The sequence below is a fragment of the Phoxinus phoxinus genome (genome assembly GCF_949152265.1).
Source record: "Phoxinus phoxinus genome assembly, chromosome: 17".
NCBI lineage: Eukaryota > Metazoa > Chordata > Actinopteri > Cypriniformes > Leuciscidae > Phoxinus > Phoxinus phoxinus.
In genome coordinates, this window is record NC_136892.1 from 33291339 (window position 1) to 33313969 (window position 22631).

The 22631-nt window shown below is 43.8% G+C and overlaps 1 long non-coding RNA gene across 1 annotated transcript in view; it reads right to left on the reverse strand.

Annotated features, from left to right (window-relative positions):
* Positions 1–22631, reverse strand: part of LOC306984831 — a 72566-nt gene that overhangs the window by 35881 nt on the left and 14054 nt on the right. Inside the window, exons 2-3 of the long non-coding RNA XR_013794659.1 lie at positions 21434–21542; positions 4816–4881 (exon numbers count right to left, since the gene is read on the reverse strand). This is a non-coding gene — a long non-coding RNA (uncharacterized lncRNA). The remainder of the gene's footprint in view (positions 1–4815; positions 4882–21433; positions 21543–22631) is intronic.

Sequence of the window (22631 nt, forward strand, 5' to 3'; positions counted from 1 at the left end):
CCGGGTATGTCGGCTGACATTACTCGTTGGTGCCAAGAGTGTGACCGTTGTGAACTTGCGAAGGACATTCGACCAGCAGCTCGTGGCTTTATGGGCCACTTGCTGAGTTCTAGACCCAATGAAATCCTCGCGATTGATTTTACGGTGCTAGAACCTTCCTCTTCGGGACAGGAAAACGTCTTGGTAATGACCGACGTATTTAGCAAGTTTACAATGGCTGTGCCAACACGTGATCAGCGAGCTGAGACTGTTGCCCGGGTGTTGGTTGATGAGTGGTTTTATAAGTTTGGAGTTCCGGGACGCATTCACTCTGACCAAGGCCGCAATTTCGAGTCTACTCTTATTCACCAGTTGTGCGAGTTTTACCAGGTGAAGAAGTCACGTACAACCCCCTATCACCCTGCCGGTAACGGTCAGTGTGAAAGATTTAATCGAACCTTGCATAACTTGTTGCGGACTTTGCCGAGCTCTAGAAAGAGGGAGTGGACCGCTTGCCTGTCACAAGTGACCTTTTGTTATAACACTACTCCTCACCAGGCAACTGGAGAATCCCCTTATTTTTTAATGTTTGGCCAGGAGCCTCGGCTGCCCGTGGACTTCTTGCTCGGTAGGGTAACAGAGCCCTGTGCGGGTAGTGTGCACAACTGGATCGTGGAACACCAGATGCGACTACAGGTCGCTTTCGAGGGAGCTCGTGAACGTCTGAAAGCTGCTGCAGATTATCGAAAGTCAAAACATGACCAGCATGTCCGTGACTTACCCCTAAAAGAAGGTCAGTTGGTCTACCTCCGTGATCACAGTGTGAGAGGCCGCCACAAGATCCAGGATTTGTGGAGTCCCATAGTTTATCAGGTAGTGAGGGCGCCAAAGGAGGGAGGTGTTGTTTATACTATTGCACCAGTTGAGGATTTGGATAAGGTACGATGTGTGCACCGTTCCCTTTTGAAGAACCGTATTCGGAGAGAATCCATGCAAGTGGATCAGCTTACGGGTCCAGTGAGTGGACCAGGGGTTCCCCCGCTGGAGGACGAGATGGACTATGTTGACTTGATGGTATTAGTGCCAGAGATCCTGCAACCTGCTCAAGTACTTGCACCTGAGGGTTTAGGCCATTTAGTGCCAGTCGATCCCACAAATGAGTTATTGTTGGGTAGTAGAGGTCATTCCAATCCTCTAACTGTTGAACCGGAGGTATCCTTGGAGTTACCTTCGGGTTCAGTGGGTGACGGGCCGGTTGCCATACGCAGGACTGGACGCACCACGGCGGGTCAGCACTCTAACATGCATCGTCTCCCACGCACTGTGAGGGGGGCAGAAAGAGAGGTTGTTCCCATTGGGCCAGTGTCTAGGGCCATCTCAGCTTTGTTTAGGCCTTGGGATTAACCATCTTATTGTTCTGAGAATTCCTTTCCTTTTTTTGATCGTCGGGACGACGACATAGAAAAGGGGGGTAGATTGTGGTAGGAAAGCTCTTTACCTTCCCTTATAACTATGTGGATCGTAAGCCAATTGGCTGTCACCATGGGGATATATAAAGTGCGATAGACCTGCGCTTTTGGTCAACGTCATTTGTCGACGTCACTGACGCGCCGCAAACACTTTACTGTGGCTGCTTCCGGCATCAGGTGTGGACATTAGAGAGGTAGGAACGCTTGGTGACTTTATTAGATTGTTTTTAAATTTAGTAACTAATTTTCCCGGGTTGCGTGTGTTTTCTTGCACCTTAGTAGGCTTTTGATTGCCATTTCCTCTCGTAAAGTGCGAGTCAGCTGTTCCGTTTCTCGTGCGGACGCACGATGGCTGTGATTACTGTTATTGGGTGTGTGCGCTCCTGATTATGCACGCATCATATTCATCATTGGTATGTCTAACAGGCGTTTACTAAGTTCGGGTGAGGCTAAATAATAGTAATATTAAATGGTGACATTCTATTTTATTCCAGGTGCTCTCCCTAAAACGTTGGAGAGCGTAAGCTGATTGCTTGATCGCCATTTCCCTCTCGTATGATTAGAATCAACGGATTCGGTTCTCCTGCAGATCTCGCGCTGCTGCGACAGCTAGTTGGGCGCGTTTCACGTCCTGCCCACAGATAACATTGCTGTTTTGTTTTGTGTTGATTTTGCTTTACATTTTCTATTTTCCCTTGTTTGGTTTAAGTCGACTTTTTTTTTTACATTTAAAAATAAGTGATACTCTTTGCCTTTGCATATTTTGATATAGTTTGTTTTGTATTATTTGGTTTTCTATTTTGCAAAGAGCTAGTTCTTTTTTTGGGATTCGTTTTGCAGTGCATTTATTTTGTGTGGTTTATTTGATTTATTTTATTAAATGCAACTTCATTCTTTTTTTGTATTTTTCTAGTTTGTATTTGGTTTTTCCTGCTTAATTATTGTAAACCGATTGAGATCGGTTTGGTTTATTTTTTTTGTAAACTGTTAACCAGTTTAGTGCATTTTCCTGCAAACTGTTGCGATCAATTTGGTTTATTTTTCTGTAAACTGAAATCCATTGTCTTGCTTTTGCACCTCTTTAACTCTGATTAATTTATGATTTGTAATTTGGGGGCAAATAGGCCTTGTGCATTTCTTTTTTTTCTGTTTTGTTAAATCTTATTTTGGGTTTAGTTATTTAATTTAAATCGACGTAGCGCAATTCAGTGCCTAAATTATTCTCTGTGCATTTTTAGTGGCTCATATTAAGATTGCTCTGTTCTTGTGCCGCAGGATCTGGGGCCAAAGGCGGGGAGGCCTTCTCTATTCCCTCTAAGTGGTGGTGGTGTGTTCACAGTGTGCCGTGTCCATCCGTGTGGTGTGAGTGCGTGTGTTTGCGTGCACTGGTGAGAGGAATGATTTATCTGCTATAGGCAGCCTCCCTCTGATAGCCTGACCCTGCTGGTAAGCCCCAGTTAGCTGGTGTCTCTGTGACTTCTTCAGAGCCAAACCCTTATGATGAGCTGTGCTTGACTGAGGCCTGATTTATTTTAATGATTGTTTTAAAGGATTGTGTAACTTAATAAAGTCAACTGTTTTGTATTGTTACCCATGTCTCTGAGCGATTATTGATGAACGAACTTGCGTGTCCTTTTAGAGACACTACATTCTCTGGGTGTAACTCCCTGAGTGGCGTAGTTGGCAAATTATCCTTCAAATGCACCTCCGTGTTGCCACATAAGCATAGCCTACTAGAAAGCAGACGAGCCCAGAATATGAATATGACATAAGAAAGCAAATTTGTGTTCAGTGCAAATAAACCTGCTGCCTGTTTTATTAATAATAACGAATTGTGTGTTTTTTATTTTTACAAAGCATTTTTATACAGTCATTAAGCCTCATTAAGCGTTTTCTTGGTTTTCTCTGGGAGGAAAATGCGTAATGTACAATTAAACGCGTGTCGTTGATTATTAGTATGGTGTTTACTGAGTTTGATAATATCATTTATTTATATTAATATCAGTCTAAAGGCATTATTTTTATTTATTTTTATTTTGCTAAATGGGGGATATCCACCTTATTTTTTATTTATATATTATATTTTATAGAATTTTCAAAATTACAGAAATCAATATCAAGTTCTTGTCACATTTCTTTTCATTTTTTATACACATTTTCACATTTTGTATAACTTGAAACACAACAATAATTTAAATAAAAAGAAACAAACATTTAAATAATAATAAAGGGCATCACAAACATAGGCTATGTTAAATTCATTTAGCAGAGATACAGATCTCTGGGCTTTTTGATTTTTCAAAACTTTACAGACTCAAACTGCATTTTAAAGGCTGCTTTAAAATGAGCAAAATTGGGTTTTGAGTTACTCCATTTAGTTTGATGAATATACAATTTTCATAATAACAAAAACAAATCGATAACATATATTGTTGCACTCAAATGAGGGAAACATAACCCAAACAAATTTAGATGGAGGAGAAGAAATATTAACAAAAAGAGATCTAATCGATTGGTTACTGCATTAATCATTAATTAAATCAAGTTTATCGAAAAACAAATGTTTGGAGACTTTACTTCCTACTGCGTTACACCAAGAGCCCTGATTTCTGAATAGAGATACAATTTTTGGCAGAAATAGAATTGATTACAATAAAATATTCTTTAACAGAAATATGACAGTAATACCCCAAAACTCACCATCAGAATTCAACAAATGACCAACTAATAGTTGGCTATATCAGACTCAAACCAATGTTTAAAAAATAAAGCTTTTCTTTGGTGTGTAATATATTTATTATTCCAAATAAAAAACGAGTGAGGAGAGAAGTTATGTTTAAAAGCCAAACACCAAGTCAAAAATAATTGCTAGTGAAAATCAGCTTGCGTGTGCATTAAGCCATGTTAGCGTTTCAGATAGTCCATGAGGAGGCGGGTTTCGTGACATCATCACGTACAATAGAAGACCCATTTCATTGGCTAGGCGCCAGCCAATAGAACGGCTCCTTTAAACATCCACTATATCCACTATATAGTGCACTATATAGGGTATCGGCCATTTTGTAGTGGTGTCCGAATTCTGAGTGAACGACATTATTCCCTACATTCGTTCACTACTTTTACCCACAATCCTCTCTGAACTCGAGGGTACATTCGATGTACACTTGCTGAAGTACTATTTCCCACAATGCAATGCGGAGAGGACTGAGCGTGCATGAAAGTGCGGGAGCGAGCGAGTTTAAACCAGAGATTACTTTACAGCTTTCTTATTTCTGCTTTAACATTTATTTCATGCTATATCATCACAATAAACCCGTTTCTCACTTTCTTTAAAACTATAAATGAAGTGAATAAAAAATGTTCTTACCAGAGACTTTCATCTGATGATGATGATGATGGCGATGTTTAATATCAAGCAAATCTTCATCATCTCCTAAAGAATATTCATAAAAATAATTGATTAGTGATGAATGCTTGACGATGAGTCTCACATAATACATTTTACGTATTAAAAGCTGAAAGACATAAAATAATCAATTATTTCTGTACAGAGATTGTGTTAGAAATTCACTTAATTTAAAGATACAGATTCATATTCAGCTTCAGTGTAAATAATATTTCGCTCATGAACTAAATAATCTGCAGTGAGAATGAAGTAAATCACCGTCTCATGATCTGTGATGATGATGTACTTTATCAGATTGTTTTTAGGACAAAAACTCAAACATTTCCCTGTTGTGAAGTAATAACTTCTTCAAATCAATATCTGAGAGAATATATGATTTGATACGCAGTCGTATTGTTTCCTGAAGAGTTTCAAGAGTCTGAATGTTAAATGTAAAACTCAGATCTGATAAACTCCATCAGCGGCTCATTTAATATCTCTGAGTTATTAACAGTGATTTACATCAGCAGAACATTAAAGGCATACTATGCAACTTTCCGTTTTTGTTAAACGGCGACTCCTAGTGTTGCTGTGGAATACTTGCACTGTCGTAAGAAGCGTCCGAAGATATTGACCAGGTGTTTCACGATTTCTTACAAATATTAGGCTACTGCATACTGCATAGTCTGCTGAACTACTGATGATGGTAATAGGATAATAATAAGTTTATGTCAAGTGTTAGACTACTTTAAATAATATGTAGCCTATCGCGTTTGACGTTTTTACATGATTGCAGCTAAATCACAAGTAAATAACCTATAGTCTAGGCCTACTGTATAATTTAATTTGTGTTTTTTGATTGTAATATAAACATTACAAAATGCCAGATGACATCAATAAAGTTAAATGTACGTCGCATTATTTCATAACATTGGCAGTTATGATGTCATTAGACATGATTATTTCAATTTATCATAATAGTTTGTGCTCGTTTACACTATCTACAACCTCTAGGCTTATTTATGTCCTGATAATTATGTGAGATATCGACAACTGTACTCATGATAATCGCAGGAATCAACAGCGTCTGATATAATGAACGAATGAACAGCATCTTAAAAAAATGACACACAACAAGCAAGCGCAACAACATACAACATAGAACGCAAACAAGTTTACAAATAAGAGATTTATTTACTAGTCCATCAACAAGATCGCTGTTGCATCCAGTGCTGCTTTTAGCTCCAGCGAGTGAAAGCCTGATCGAGTGACTCTCGTCCGGTTCCTCACACGGTCAGATTCTCTTTTCCTTTTCCTAGTCTCTTCCGTCCGCGTTTTCTTTGCTTTTTCCATCGTCGAGTATCACGTCTGAAATGAAGTGTCTACCTGCTTCCAGAGCGGTGCTTCATATGTTGTTGATGTGTGGGACGTCGTTGCCGTAAAGCAAGTCGTGATTCTCGCGAGATTTGTCGGGGCGCTCCTCTCAAACTTGCATTGCTGGTTTTTCCAGCGGCGTCCCCCCCCAGCTTTACTACCAGGATAATTCGCCCTACTATGAGTTTGTTTACCACCGAAATGACTTTGAAGCTGTTATATTAAAGGCACACTATGTAGAAATTGTACCTTAATAAAACAGCTTCAAAGTCATTTCGGTGAATGAATGCGACACACATTTACCTTTATTGAGGTCATCTGGCATTTTGTAATGTTTACATTACAATCAAAAAACACAAATTAAATTAGTCACAAATCGCTCAGCTACGCCTCCCTCTGGTTTCATCCGCTCCCTCTCTCCGGAATTCTAAGACTGCAATTCCCACCTCTCCCCCCGGTCATTATCTATTCCCAGCCCTGCCTAGTTTGTCATATCATTCTCATCACCGTCACCTGTTGATTATTATCTTCCCTTTATCTGGACTGTCTCCCCCATTGTTACTTTGCGAAGTCTTGTTTTGCCCTGCTGACATTTCCGAGCGTTATTCCCTGTCTGGTTATTATCTGTCCCTTTGTTCCCCGCCTGGACTCTGTTCTGTGAACCTTTGCTGCCTGCCTCGACCTTCGCCTGTGTTTCGTTACGAGTTCTGGATTGTTCCTTTAACTGTGTCTGCACCAGTACATGTCTGCTTCTCTCTGCTTTATTACTTGTGTTATTACAAATGGATCTTCAAGCCTCTGACTCACCCGTACAGAAGACTTTGCCAACAACGGATCCAGCAGATTTTCACCGCCTAGCCCACAAAGTTTCGTCGCAAGCATCGGAGCTGGTCACACATCGCCAGCAGCTCGTTAAACTGACTAATCTCACTGAAGAACTGGTAAAATCTGTTCAAGCACTCACCCCAGCAATCGCGGCCGCTAATCAAGCTCCTGCACCTGCCGCGCCAGCTCTTCCTCAGCCTGTTGTGAGTACCTCTTCCAACAATCTCAGAATGTCACACCCCGAAAAATTCAATGGATCACCTATCTCGTGTAAAGGTTTCCTGATGCAGTGTGAGATTTATTTTAACCAGTCACAGGAGCACACCACCGACGACAGCCGTATCTCCTTTGTGTGCTCGCTCCTCACTGGAAAAGCGCTGGAGTGGGCAACGGCGATGTGGTCAGGAGGCCGGCTCTCTACTTTCTCTTATGATGTGTTCGTTAAGCACTTCAGAGAGGTGTTCGAACATCCAGCGGATGGAAGGGATCCGGGGGAACTTCTTCTTTCGTTACGCCAAGGAAGCTCCACAGCTTGACTACACTCTCACGTTTCGGACACTCGCTGCTCAGACGAACTGGACTGAGGAACCTCTCAAGCTTCTGTACCGCAAGGGTCTCATCTCGGAGCTTCAGGGAGAGCTAGCCTGCCGCAATGATGGTAAGACTTTAAATCAGATCATGGATCTCGCCATTCGTCTCGACCACCTCATCCCGGCTCGTCGCTCATCGTACAAAACTAACCTCTTTGTTAATCCCTCTGTCAGCACAGAACCCGAGCCTATGCAGATCGGCTTCACACACATCTCTTCGGCCGAGCGTGAGAGGAGGAGGCGGAATAACCTATGCATGTATTGCGCGCAACCTGGTCACTTGAGAGCTTCCTGTCCTGTGAGACCCTCTGGGAGATCCACATCCACAGATTCTGTTGCGGTGAGTCCTCATGTTTCCACTTTAAATTCACTTGTGTTGGAGATTACCCTAATGGAAAGAGTGTTAACACTACCGCTTTAATTGATTCAGGAGCGGCAGGGAGTTTTGTTGATCTCGCTTTCGCTAAAACTCATTGTCTTTCCCTTATTCCCTGTGAGCATCATATGGCAGTGGCAGCACTGGACGGGCACCCCCTGGGGACAGGAAGGGTGCAGTACATCACGCAACCCCTCACTCTTAACATCGGCTCGCAGCACACAGAAACTATACAGCTTTACACCATTAATTCACCTCTACACCCTGTAATTCTAGGATTTCCCTGGTTGGAGAATCACAACCCACAGATTTCCTGGTCAGAGAGGGGGATTTCCCAGTGGTCTTCCTTTTGTCAGAAGAACTGCACACCCGCTGTCCAAGGTCCTGAAGCATGCCTCGTCCCAGCTAAAGAATTGAATCTTCAAGATTTGCCGGCAGTTTATCATGATTTAAGCCTGGCATTCAGCGAGAAAGAAGCTGATTTACTAACTCCTCATCGAGCTGGCGACTGTGCCATTGAACTCTTACCTGGGGCAGTACCACCTCGCGGGAGAGTTTACCCGCTATCTCAGCCTGAGACGGAGTCCATGAAAACTTACATCGACGAGCAACTGTCCAAGGGCTTCATCACTACCTCCACTTCTCCGGCTTCAGCTGGATTCTTTTTTGTTAAAAAAAAGGACGGTGGTCTCCGGCCTTGCATTGACTTTCGGGGTCTAAATGAGGTGACAGTTAAATATCGCTATCCCCTGCCTTTAGTTCCTGCTGCCTTGGAGATGCTTCGCACAGCTCGGTTCTTCACCAAGCTGGACCTGCGGAATGCATACAATTTAATCTGGATACGGAGGGGTGACGAGTGGAAGACGGCCTTTTCAACTACTTCCGGTCACTACGAATATCGGGTTATGCCGTTCGGACTTTCCAATAGTCCCTCTGTGTTCCAGGCTTTCGTCAACAAAATCTTCCGAGACATGCTCAACCATAACGTCATAGTCTACATCGATGACATCCTGATCTATTCTGAGACCCTCAAAGCGCACATTAGGAATGTGCGAGCCGTCCTGAAACGCCTAATTGACAATCAGTTATATGCCAAGATCCAGAAATGCGAATTTCATCAGACCCGAATCTCTTTCCTGGGCTACATTATCAGCGCTGAAGGGGTCTTTATGGATGACAACAAGGTCCAAGCGGTGGTCAATTGGCCGCAGCCCTCATCTGTGAAGGAGTTACAACGCTTCCTGGGGTTTGCACGTTTTTATCGCAGATTCATTCGCAATTTCAGCATTATCGTGGCTCCTCTCACATCCCTTCTCCCCCGAGTGCACTTCTGCATTTGAACGGCTGAAGGAGAAGTTCACCACGGCCCCCATTCTTCATCACCCTGATCCTGAGAGGGAGTTTGTCGTGGAGGTGGATGCTTCTAACACCGGAGTGGGTGCGATTCTATCACAGCGCCATGGCAACCCGGCTAAAATGTTCCCCTGTGCTTTTCATTCTCGCAAGCTCAACTCCGCAGAACGTAACTATGAGGTGGGCGATCGTGAACTCCTAACCATGAAGGCGGCTTTTGAAGAATGGAGACATTGGTTGGAGGGCGCGCGTCAACCCTTCACTGTCCTCACGGACCACAGGAACATGGAGTAAATCATATCCGCCAAGCGTTTGAACGCGCGTCAAGCTCGCTGGTCTCTGTTCTTTTCCAGATTTGCCTTCAAAATCACCTACAGACCGGGGTCTAAGAACGGGAAGACGGACGCGCTCTACCGTCTGTTCGACAGTCCCTTTGAACCTTCCAAACCTGAGTCGATTCTTCCCTCCACGCTGATCGTGGCACCTGTGCAATGGGACATAATGGCTGAGGTTATCGCTTCACAACAAAATCACGCTGCTCCACCTGAATGTCCTGCGGATCGACACTATGTTCCTCACGAGCTCCGCCATCGTGTCCTTCAATGGGTTCATTGCACTCCCAGCGCCATCAGAATCAGCACGATTGGAGTTTGGCACTACCTGCTCATTACCGCATCTCACTGACCTTTCATATGTCTCTTTTCAGACCCGCTACTACCCCCAGGAGAGAGGTGGCCCAGGAGGTGACCGCGCCAGTGCAGGCTTCTCCCATTGAGGTCGGCGGCGCAGAGGCATACCGGGTGCGAGGGGTCCTGGATTCCAGACGCCGTGGCGGTGGTCTACAGTATCTCATTGACTGGGAGGGATACGGCCCAGAAGAGCGCTCCTTGGTTAGGTCTCAGGACATTCTAGACCCCTCGTTACTCACCAGTTTCCATCAAGACCACCCAGATCGACCCGCACCTAGACCCCGTGGACGACCCCGCCGCCGGTCAGGCCCTCGCTTCTGGAGCCGCTCGCATGGGGGGGGGGGCTCTGTCACAAATCGCTCAGCTACGCCTCACTCTGGTTTCATCCGCTCCCTCTCTCCGGAATTCTAAGACTGCAATTCCCACCTCTCCCCCCGGTCATTATCTATTCCCAGCCCTGCCTAGTTTGTCATATCATTCTCATCACCGTCACCTGTTGATTATTATCTTCCCTTTATCTGGACTGTCTCCCCCATTGTTACTTTGCGAAGTCATGTTTTTCCCTGCTGACATTTCCGAGCGTTATTCCCTGTCTGGTTATTATCTGTCCCTTTGTTCCCCGCCTGGACTCTGTTCTGTAAACCTTTGCTGCCTGCCTCGACCTTCGCCTGTGTTTCGTTACGAGTTCTGGATTGTTCCTTTAACTGTGTCTGCACCAGTACATGTCTGCTTCTCTCTGCTTTATTACTTGTGTGAATAAAATACTGCAAATGGATCATCAAGCCTCTGACTCACCCTTACAATTATACAGTAGGCCAAGACTATAGGCTGTTTACTTGTGATTTAGCTGCAATCATGTAAAAACGTTATAAGCCAGCAAACGCGGTAGGCTACATATTATTATAAAGTAGTCTAACACTTGACATAAACTTATTATTATCCTATTACCAACATCAGTAGTTCAGTAGACTATGCAGTATGCAGTAGCCTAATATTTGCATGAAATCGTGAAACATTACCTGGTCAATACCACACCCGACGCTTATATCCTACCGAACCGGTACCGGTGTACAGGGTGGGTATTTACGACAGTGCAAGTATTCCACAGCGACTCTAGGGGGTCGCTGTTTGACAAAAACACAATTTCTACATAGTGTATTTTTAAGGTACAATTTCTACATAGTGTGCCTTTAACTCTTTCCTGACAGAGTTTATTTAAAGGCCTTTGAGTTTCAGCTCAAATCTACTTCTGACATCTAGTGGACAAAGATGAAAACTGCAGTGAATATTCTGTGTGTTAAGACAAATAGAAAACACACACTCACACAGATTTATTTACAATGCCTTCATTTATATTTCAAAAAAGTGACATTCTTACAGTTTAATTCACTGAATATCATTCATAATAATATCAACTATAAAAATTGTGATTTTGCATTTTGTGTGAAATATGAGAACATACAGCAAACGTCAGAAACTTCGGTTCTTAGGGGTTTTGTTCAACTCTAAACGGACCTGGAGTGGTCATATAAAGAAGATAAAGATAAAATGCAAGATGATTTTAAATTTTAAATATAGTTAGATGTCTTAACAGGTTCGGATGGTGCTGGGAAAAGAGCATTGAGAGATGAATGTTGATGAATATGAGATGAATATGACTAGTGAGTATAAGGGTGATTTATAGAATAAACTTTGTGCAAATAACTGCCGTCTTTACATGATACTAAGAAAAATTTTTAGATTTAAGTTTCTGTCTAGAACCAAAAATCATAATACTGTTAAGTCATGTAAAGACGGTATTTATTTGCATGAGGTTGATTCTGGGTATAGTAGATGAAAGATTGAGAACAATGTTATAATTTATTATCCAAAAGCCAATCTTGTAAAATATTAAAATCATACTAAAGAGATGGTTTATTTTTGTGAAATATCAGAATTAGATACATATATGACGGTATCATCAGCATAAAGTTGAACACTACAGTTTTTGAAAATGAATGGTAAATTATTGACATACAGTCATGGTCAGAATTAATGGCATCCCTGGTAAATATGATCAAAAATAGCTAAAAAATAAGTCTACATTGTTTATCCTTTTGATCTTTTGTGAAATAAATGGTTTTCTCCAAAACACGTTGGCCACAATTATTGCTACCTCTAGAATTTTTTATGAGTAAAATATCTCTTAAGTATATTCCCATTAATATTGTCCTTTTTTAGCTCACCAGGGCGACTAAACATGAGATTGTCCAGCCATGACTTCTTGTTTCACAGGAGTTTAAATATGAGGAAACACAAAAGCCAAATTCCCTTAATCATCCATCACAATGAGTAACACCAGAGAATATAGTTCTGATGTGCAGCAAAAGATTGTTGAGTATCACAAAATAGAAGATAGCTGTAAGAAAATAGCTAAAGAATTGAAAATCGCCATTTTGACCATCAGGGCAATAATTAAGAAGTTATAATCAACTAAAGATGTTACGAATGTACCAGGAAGAGGACGTGTGTCTATATTGCCTTAATGGACGGTGAGGAGAAGAGTTTGAGTGGCCAACGAGTCTTTAAGGATCACAGATGGAGAATTGCAGAGATTAGTTGAGTCTTGGGCTCAGAAAGCCTATTTAAACAAAAAAAATCAAACAACCCCTACATCACCACATGTTGTTTGGGAGGGTTTCAAAAAAAATCCTACTCACTCATCCAAAAACAAACTAAAAAAATTGCTTTTTGGCAGCAAACACACTAGATGGGTTTGGTGCACACAAGGATAAAAAGTACCTCATGTACAATTTAATATTTAATATTTTAATATTAAATATTAGCATATTTTTCTGCTGGAGGTCCTGGACTTCTTGTTCAGATATCTTCCATCAGGACAACGATCCAAAACAAACATCCAAATCAACACAAAAATGTGTTACGGAGCACAAGAGGAAGCTTCTGCCATGACCGTCCCAGTTCCCTGACCTGATGAGTGGAGTGAACTGTGGAGAAGAAGCACCAACATGGATCTGGGAATCTACAGGATCTGGAGATATTCTGTGTGGAAGAATGAAGGACCTGGAGAGATTATGTGCGGAGGAATGAAGGATCTGGAGGAATGAAGGATCTGGATAGATTCCGTGTGGAAGAATGAAGGACCTGGAGAGATTATGTGCGGAGGAATGAAGGATCTGGAGGATTGAAGGATCTGGATAGATTCCGTGTGGAGGATTGAAGGATCTGGAGAGGTTCTGTGTGGAGGAACGAAGAGAGCGAGCTTGGCGGATTTGATGTACTCCAGATTTTTGTGATCTGTGAGGACAGTGAATGGTTGACGTGCGCCCTCCAACCAGTGCCTCCACTCTTCGAAGCTGTCTTCATTGCCAGGAGCTCACGATCGCCCACATCATAATTGCGTTCAGCAGAGTTAAGTTTACCGGAACGGAACGCACAGGGGAACATCTTTGCCGGACTGCCGTGGCGTTGAGAGAGAATTGCACCCACTCCTGTGCTTGAAGCGTCCACCTCAACGATAAACTCCCTCTCAGGATCAGGGGGATGAAGGATGGGTGCGGTGGCAAACCGCTCCTTCAACTGTTCAAAAGCCGAGGTGCACTCAGGAGACCATCTAAACTGCTTCCCCCCCTCCTGGAGAAGGGATGTGAGAGGGGCCACGATAATACTGAAGTTCCGTATAAATCTGCGGTAAAAATTTGCAAACCCCAGAAAGCGCTGTAACTCCTTTACTGACGAAGGTTGAGGCCAGTCAATCACCGCTCTGACCTTGCTGTCATCCATAAAAAATCCCTCTGCGCTGATAATGTAGCCCAGGAAAGCTGGTTCTCGATTAAGTGCTGGAGAACAGCTCGAACATCCCTGATGTGTGCCTCGAGGGTCTCAGAATAGATCAAGATGTCGTCGATATAGACTATGACCGTTCGATTGAGCATGTCTCGGAAAATCTCATTGACGAAAGCCTGGAACACGGAGGGACTATTGGAAAGTCCGAAAGGCATTACCCGATATCCATAGTGGCCGGAAGTCGTGGAAAAGGCCGTCTTCCATTAGTCACCTTGGCGTATGCGGTTGAGGTTGTAAGCATTACGTAAATCCAGCTTAGTAAAGTACCGGGCCGTGCGGAGCATCTCCAGAGCAGCAGGGACTAAGGGCAAAGGGTGTCGATACTTAACAGTCACTTCATTTAAGCCTCGGAAATCAATGCATGGCCGGAGACCACCGTCCTTCTTCTTAACGAAAAAGAATCCAGAAGACGCTGGGGAGGTAGAGGTGGTGATGAACCCCTTGGCGAGCTGTTCGTTGATGTATGCTCTCATGGATTCAGTTTCGGGTTGAGATAGTGGGTAACCCTTCCGCGCGGTGGCACAGCCCCAGGGAGAAGTTCAAGATGTGGTGGTAATTGAGAAGCTTAACTCTCACTGAATGCCAGGGCTAAATCCTGATAAACTGCAGGTAAGTCTTGAAGATCAGGTTCCTTAGCTGTTGCATGATTCGTTTCAGGACCTTGGACAGCGGGAAAGCAGTTGTTCTGGCAGAAGTGAGACCACTGGAGAATCCTCCTCACAGACCAGGAAATTTGTGGGTTGTGACTCTCCAGCCAATGAAATCCTAATATCACTGTATGAAGAGGTGAGTTGATCGTGAAGAATTGTATAATCTCTGTGTGCTGTGATTCAATGTTGAGAGTAAGGGGTTGTGTGATGTACTGTACTTCTCTCCTCTCGTCCCCAGGGGGCGCCTATCTAGCACAGCGACTGCCACATGAGATTCACAAGAGACGAGAGACAAACCATTAGTTTTGGCAAACGTAAAATCCATAAAATTCCCAGCAGCTCCTGAGTCAATTAACGCTTGTGTTTCAACAATCTCCCAATTAAAATTGAAAGAATTCTTCAAAATGAAAGAATTAGAGGGAACGTCAGGACTCACCGCAATGGAATCAGTAGATGTGAATAACAGGGGGTCTCACAGGACAGGAAGCTCTCACATGACCAGGTTGAGCGCAATACATGCATAGATTATTCCGTCTTCTTCTCTCACGCTCGGCCACTGTGATGTGGGTAACGCCGATCTGCATTGGCTCTGGTTCTGTGCTGACAGAGGGATTAACAAAGAAGTTAGTCTTGTAAGATGAGCGACGAGCCGGGATGAGATGGTCGAGACGAATGGCGAGATCCATGATCTGATTTAAAGTCTTTCCATCATCGCGGCAGGCTAGCTCTCCTTGAAGATCCGAGATGAGACCCTTTCGGTAGAAGAGTTTGAGAGGTTCCTCTGCCCAACCAGTCTGTGCAGCGAGCGTCCGAAACGTGAGAGTGTAATCCGCCGCTGTGGAGCTTCCCTGGCGTAATGAAAGAAGAAGTTCCCCCAGATCCTTTCCATCCGCAGGGTGTTCGAACACCTCTCTGAAGTGAGTAACAAACATCATGAAGTGAAAGTAGAAAGCTGACCTCCAGACCACATCGCCTTTGCCCACTCCAATGCTTTTCCAGTGAGAAGCGAGCACACAAAGGAGATTTGGCTATCGTCGGTGGTGTGTTCCCGAGACTGGTTAAAATAAATCTCACACTGCATCAGAAAACCTTTACAAGTGATGGGTGATCCATTGAATTTCTCGGGGAGTGACATTTTGGGATGGCTGGAAGAGGTACTCACAACAGGCTGTGGAAGAGCAGGTGCAGCGGGCGCCGGGTGCTTAGCCTGATTAGCGGCCGCGATCGACGGAGGGAGATTAGACAGTTTCACCATTTACTCAGTGAGATTAGTCAGTTTCACCAGCTGTTGACGATGTGTGACCAACTCCGATGCTTGCGAAGAAACCTCGTTGGCCAGGAGAAAATCTGCTGGATCCTGAGGTGGCGAAGTCTTCTGTAATGCTGAAGCTGAGGCGGATGGATCCATTTGCAGAAGTTTGTTGGCACATGCAATGAAACACAGGTAAGCAGACATATAATGAGACAGGCAAGAATCAAAGGGGATATCCAGTACTCGTAGTGAAACACAGGCTGAAGTCAAAACAAGAAATGCAAAACAAGACTTCGCAAGGGAACAATGGAAGGGACAGTCCAGATAAAGGGGAGATAATGGGGGACAGGTGGCGGTGATGAGGATGATAGGTAAACCAGGCAGGGATGGAGAGTGATAATGGCAAGAGGGAGTGATGGGAAGTGCAGTTCTAGTATTCCGGAGAGAGGGTGCGGATGAGACCAGAGGGAGGCGTAGCTGAGCGCTCCGTGACATTAAGGCCCCGTTTACACGATGGGAAAACGCAGATATTTCTCTGCGTTTTGGCCTGTCATTTACACGAAAACGCCGTTTTTATCCCAGAAATAATAATTTTATGGAACTCTTTGGACATTGTTCAAAAATCATGTAACACGATTGTTCAATGTGCAATAAAAAAAAATTGTTCAACATCATCTGATGAGATTTCCTCCTGCATTTATTGCCATAACAAATGTGTATCCAAAACACAGTTAAAGCAGCCAGGTAAAAACTAACTTATAACTTGTAACTTATCTGAAGACATGTCAGAGATCTACCTGTTTGCAGCACGAGAGTATGAATAAATACAGAATCTGGTTTAACATTTCAAACTTGTAATTAATGTGAATTATTATTGTTTGATGTTTCTCTGTACAGATGTGCACTATTTAAACATTATATGCACTTTTACAGAAGAAACGTACATCTGCAACTTTTCCATTTCTGCACGGGCTGGTGTTTGGATTTGTGTACTGTTGTTTAAATATTTTATGCAATTGGTATACTGTATTATATGAGGCTATTTGATGATGGATATGTTTTACTGTAGATCAGTGTTTGTTTCTGAGGCTCTCGTGAATGCATCACTTGTAGCCAGAAACAGTGGTGAATGGTACTATATGTATATCTGTCACGGAGCGATCTCTATCGCCTCCCTCTGGCGGCATCAGATCACTTTCCCCTGAATACTAGGACTGCAATTCCCATCTTCCACCTCCTCACACTCATTATCTACCAGCCCTGTCCCATCCCATTATCACCACACCTGTTCTCACTCTGACTCTCCCAGCACCCTTTATATGCACGCTCCCTACACACCATCAGTGCAAAGTCTTGTTTCTGCCACGGCGTTCATTTCTAAGCGATCTCCATATCTTCCCGAGTATTCCTGGTTCTCCGACCCCAGCCTGTATTTCCAAGGATCCTTCACGAACGTTCTCTGCCTGCCTTGACCCGTGCCTGGTAACCACTCTGATTCCTGGATCTCCCTTACCTGTTCCCAGTCTGCCTTGTCTCTTTGCCATATTCTGTATTCCAATAAAATTACTGCAAATGGATCTGAATGTCTCAGACTCTCCGTCACAGAAGACTTCGCCAACACTGGATCCAGCAGCCCTGCATCAGTTTTCCACAGAACTCTCCAATCAAGGTTCAGTACTGGTGGTTCATCAACGACAGCTGGAGAAATTAACTTCACTCACCGAGGAACTGGTGAGATCTATGCAGTCACTTTCTCCTCAATCCACCGCGGCCACACAGGTCTTTGCACCCCCAGCTCAACCCATGCCCAGTGTGAGTACATCCAATATTCTCCGTTTATCCCTTCCTGAGAAATACGATGGATCTTCAGCTACGTGTAAAGGGTTCCTGTTACAATGCACACTGTATATTAACCAACAACCACACTTCTTCACTAGCGACAACGGCCGTGTGTCCTTCCTATGCTCGTTGCTGACTGGAAGAGCCCTGGAATGGGTGACGGCGCTTTGGTCAGGAAGTAACCTCGCTTTTTCCTCTTATGATGATTTTCTCATCCAATTCAGAGAGGTGTTCGAACATCCCGCCGACGGAAAGGACACGGGTGAGCTGTTGCTGTCTCTTCGTCAGGGAGGATCCTCCGCGGCGAACTACACTCTCACCTTCCGCACTCTCGCTGCTCACACGGGCTGGGAGGAGAATCCTTTACGTCTACTCTACCGTAAGGGACTCAATTCTGATCTACAGGGAGAGCTTGCATGCCGAGATGACGGAAAAACCCTCTCTCAAATCATGGACCTTACCATTCGTCTGGATAACCTCATGCGCGCCCGCCGCACATCACTCAAACCTCGCAGCGCCGAATATTCCTCCGCCAATGCTGAACCAGAACCCATGCAAATCGGCTTCACGCGCCTAACTACTGAGGAGCGCGACCTGAGAATGCGCCGGAACCTCTGCCTGTATTGTGCCCAAGCCGGTCACCTGAGGGCGACATGCCCCGTGAGACCCAGCTCTAATATCTCTCCTGCGGTGAGTCCCAGTCTCCTCACTATGCATTCTCTCACTGTAAATATATCCATTCGCACAGATAAGGAGACTGTTAATACTATTGCATTGATTGATTCTGGGGCAGCGGGAAATTTCATTGATATCACTTTTGCTAGAGCTCATCATTTCCCTCTCGTTTCATGTGAACCTCAAGTGGCTGTAGCAGCCTTGGATGGTTGCTACAGGAACAGTTAACCCTCGATACCGGTGTTCAACATTCTGATTTAATTCAACTGCTCGCCATAAATTCACCTCAACATCCTGTTGTTCTAGGATTTCCCTGGCTGGAGAAGCACGACCCCCATATCTCGTGGTTCAAGAGAAAAATAATTCAGTGGTCTCCTTTCTACTCCGCGAACTGTCAGTCCGCTGTCCATGGTCCTGAAGCTGAACTCGGTCAGTCAGAGAATCCTGATCTCAAGAGCGTTCCCTCTGCCTATCACGACCTCGCGTTGGCTTTCAGCGAGAAGGAGGCATCTCAACTACCACCTCATAGACCAGGGGATTGCGCCATCGAGTTTCTTCCTGGAGCTGTAGCACTCCGTGGGAGAGTCTATCCTTTGTCCCAGCCAGAGACCGACGCCATGAGGGCCTACATCGACGAACAGCTCGCCAAGGGTTTTATCACACCTTCCACTTCTCCAGCTTCCGTGGGTTTTTTCTTCGTCAAGAAGGACGGAGGTCTCCGCCCCTGCATAGACTACAGCAATCTTAACGAGGTGACAGTCAAGTATCGTTACCCCCTGCCGCTGGTTCCAGCCGCCCTGGAGATGCTCCGCACCGCCAAGTTTTTCACCAAACTAGACCTGAGAAATGCCTACAACCTTATCCGCATTCGACAGGGGGATGAGTGGAAAACGGCCTTCTCCACGACGACTGGGCACTACGAGTACCGGGTTAGGCCGTTTGGCCTGTCCAACAGTCCCTCTGTCTTCCAGGCTTTCGTCAATGACATCTTCTGGGACTTGAGACTCTTGCAGAACACGTCAAGGATGTGCGCGCCGTGCTCCAGCGTCTTATCGACAATCAACTATACGCCAAGGTCCAGAAGTGCGAATTCCACTAGACCCGTATTTCTTTCCTGGGGTACGTCATTAGTTCCGAGGGCGTTATGATGGATGACAACAAAGTAAAGGCTGTGGTCGACTGGCCTCGACCTACCATTGTGAAGGAGTTTCAGTGTTTCTTGGGCTTTGCAAACTTCTACCGGAGGTTCATCCGGAACTTCAGCATAACGACAGCTCCTCTCACGTCCCTCCTTCAGGGGGGGAGGCAACGTTTAAGGTGGTCTCCTGAATGTACTTCCGACATCGAGAAGCTTAAGGAGAGATTTACCACAGCTCCCATTCTCCATAACCCAGATCCTGAGAGCGAGTTCATTGTGAAGGTGGATGCATCAAATTCAGGAGTAGGTGCCATTCTCTCGCAGCGACACGGGAATCCTGCCAAGATGTTCCCCTGCGCCTTCCACTCTCGTAAAGTGACTACATGAACCACTGAGCCACTGCCACCTTTACTGTTGTGTTCTATGGGGGACAAGAGTAGTGGTGCCTACAAAGTGGAGAACAGCAGTGCTTAACGAGATCCACAGCGGACACCCTGGCATTGTAAAGATGAAGACCATTGCAAGGCAATATGTCTGGTGGCCGCATGTAGACATGGACGTTGAAAAGACCTGTAAGCAGTGTGACAGGTGCCAGTTTGAGCCGCGTATGCCACGCCTCGTTCCTCTGCACCCCTGGGAGTTTCCGGGAGAGGTTTGGAAAAGGCTCCACATTGACTTTGCAGGTCCGTTCATGGCTCACATATTTATGATAGTTGTAGACGCATATTCTAAGTGGCTGGAGGTTTTCAAGATGGCACAAATAACGTCCTCCGCAACCATTTCAAGGCTTAGGAGACTTTTTGCGTCATATAGAATACCAGAGCAAATTGTCACAGACAACTCCACAACCTTCACGTCAGATGAGTTTTAGCTGTTCATGAAAAGGAACGGTATCCTTCACACAACTGTAGCCTCCTTGAGAGGTATGTTGCCACATTCAAAGCAGGCATGAAGAAGCTGGATGGAGAGGATTTGAGTGTTGAGGACAAAGTCTCACATTTCCTACTGCGATATCGCACAACTCCCAATAGTGCGACTGGAGAGTCACCCGCAGACTTGCACCTGAAGAGACATGTGCGTTCACGGTTGGACTTCCTAAAGCCAAACATTGCCATGAGGGTGAGAAGGAGGCAGTATCAGCAGAAGGAGGAACATGACAGTCGGGCTGCCGAGAGACAGTTTGATGTCGATGATCCTGTGTATCTACGCAATACTGCAGGGGATAAACCCAAATGGATCCCAGGAGTAGTTACACAGCAGACAGGTCCGGTGTTGTACCGGGTGCAGGGAAAGTTAACTGACCAAGTGTACAGGCGTCACGGAGACCAGTTGCGACCTCGATACCCTCAGGGCGTTTCAGACCCAGAGCCTCAAGGAGCAACTCAGTCAGCTGGGCAGGAGAGTGACCTTGCTGTGCCAGTCTCCGCAGCACCACCTTTTACGTTGGACCAGCCGGATCCAGAGACAGTGACTTTGAGGCGCTCGGAGAGCATGAGTAAGCGGCCGTCACGTTACAGAGATTAAACATAGTATGATACTGTTTAGTTATAAAAGAGGGTTGAGTTTATTGTAAGGTTTAACATGCTTTGTTTAATATGCCGGTCATTTAATTAACCGGAGTGAAATCACTATTCTGTGAAAGAAGTGTAGTTTTAAGTTAGTGTTATATGTTTATGCACTATGTGTAGATTACCTTTAATTTTAAAGGGGATATAATGGTGTATTTAATACTATTAATATGTGCATTAAGGTTGACCCTGGAGACTTGCCGTTGTTAGCAAGTGTGTATTCTGCGCATGTCAATAACAAAAGTTGAGTCTGTAAAACCCTCATGTTGAGCCTTTTGTGTTACGTCCAGATCTTATAAAGCAGTGAAACGCGTGCCTGGCCTAGTTATTTAAGTACACCACAGTGACTATATCCATATCCATGAAAACCATATATGAACATGTGTTTTGCATATGTTTTCATCAGGTGTCTGCACATTCCTTACCTTCCTCCGAGGACCTACAGCGCAGGCTTGGACTCAGTGGATCAGATGTGTTTCTCTGAACTTCTCTCCGCTTGGAAAAGCCAATGTCTTCCGCTGGTTTCGGATCAATCTAAAACCAAGTGGGATTATACATTTACTGCATTATCTACTTTTATCTAAAAGCAGCAACACATCCCTTATAAAAATTAACTGGTTATTAACCAAGTAAAAGTCTGGTAACCATGTTTCTTAGTTGTTGTTTTTAGCGGATTGATTACCATTTCTATAACCACAGTTTTACGGTTAATGTTGTGGTAACCATGGTTTAACTACAGTTTAACTACAATTTTTATTTGCAGTAAAACATGGTTAATTTTCCGGGTTGTGATGAATTAGAATTTAATATTAATTAGAATGGGGAGGAAAATAATTAACATTTTCTTGTTTTATTAATGACCACGTGCAGGATTCAAACCCAACACACAGCAACATGGCTACACACTTCACCTAACCACAAATATTTCAAAATGTATGAAATAATTAGGTAACACTTTACAACAAGCACTAATAAGCATTAATTCATGCTTAACTAATGCACAGATAATACTGAATTCATGTATTACTAATGATTATCTAAGCTATTCATTAATGATTGCCTCATTAGCAACTAATGAAGAGTCTGTCTGGTTAATATATTAGTTCATATATGAATTGTTATTAATTAAATATGTAATTGTGGATTAATTCCATAATCACTTATTTTATTAACTAATAGTGTTCATTAATGTGTTAATTACCACAATGAGCCAAAGCCTTATATTTCAACTTCCAGATAATACAGGTAAACTAATATGCATTAATACATTAATAATTAGTAGTGTGTCCATTACTACAATGTTTTTGGAAACCAGTGTTTAATAAACAGCTTTTATAAACTCTAGCGATGGTCATTAATGATTAATTAATCATTAGCTAACAATCATTATGTTGTGACTTTACTTGTTGAGGCACATCATTATTAACTCATCATCTGTAATTGTAGTAATTGACACACTACTAATGCTGTAATTATTAATGTATTAATGCATATTAGTTTACCTGTATTATCTGGAAGTTGAAAAATAAGGCTTTGGCTCATTGTGGTAATTAACAACTTAATGAACACGATTAGTTAATAAAATAAGGTATTATGGAATTAATCCACAATTACATATTTAAT